The sequence below is a fragment of the Octodon degus genome, unplaced genomic scaffold (genome assembly GCF_000260255.1).
Source record: "Octodon degus isolate 3935 unplaced genomic scaffold, OctDeg1.0 scaffold00006, whole genome shotgun sequence".
NCBI classification, from domain to species: domain Eukaryota; kingdom Metazoa; phylum Chordata; class Mammalia; order Rodentia; family Octodontidae; genus Octodon; species Octodon degus.
Window position 1 is genome coordinate 23,929,875 of NW_004524582.1, and position 1,110 is coordinate 23,930,984.

Consider the following 1,110-nt stretch of genomic DNA (forward strand, 5'->3'; position numbering starts at 1 on the left):
TCAGTCAGCAGTCCAAAGTGGCTCTCTCTAAAGTTGTGTGTTTTCCTTCTCTCTGCAATTGATACTGTGCTCACTATCTTGGAAGCCTCACTCTGCAGGGTGATGAGTCCTATCTGATGCAACCAGACTTCCTGATGGGTTCTTGATATCCAGGGATCACTGCAAGGAAGGAAGCTAGGCAATAGGAAATTGGGTTGTAAACTTAGAAGTACTGCTTTCAATAGGAGGGACAATAACTTTAATGTACATTTTCAAACCTGCAAGTAAGACCAAGGGAGAATTTCCCATGCATCAAGGGCCCACAATTAATCATTGTGACACCCACTTTATAACTTGCACCATTCCCAATGACCTTGTCAATTCAATAGTATTGGTTTCTACATTTAAAAAAATGGGAAAACTGAGGCTCAGACATGTAATGCCTGGGATTGCATAGGAAGCTGGCAAGAAAAGAGAATTCGAATCCAAGTGGGCCTGACACTGTAGAAAAAGGCTTCAGAATTGCTATTTTCCACCAGGATATATGTAACACTCTGAAAATTACTTCAAGCAAACTCTGATTGATCAAACAACCCACTGTCTGAATATTCTTTATCACAAAAGTGATGCTTCTTTATCTTATTTTTTAATATAGATAATTAAGAAAGCAGTACCCTATCAGGATAGAGCCCCAGAAAACAATTCGATGTTTTATTCAACCGAGTACAGAATCCACTCTTACAATAGGCTATCATAAAAATTGTTGATGACTGTACCTTTGTATCTCAACATTAAATATTTTTTCATAACTAAAAACAGTAAATTGACAGACCCAGTCCTAGCCCAGGTCCGGTGAGTGTGTGGAGAGCTTTCTGTACCCTGCACCAGTGGGATCAGTCCCAGCCCAGGCACAATATGGGCAGGACCCTCTCCCACCCCCTCGGGCCGCCCCCCACCACTCTGCAATACCTCCCTCGCCCGGCACGCCGAGTAGGAATTTCTGCTGACTTCCAGGAACCACCAAACTCAGTCCTAGCCCAGGTCCGGTGAGTGTGTGGAGAGCTTCCTGCTACCCTGCGCCAGCGGGACCAGTCCCAGCCCAGGCGCTGTGTGGGCCGGACCCTCTCCCAC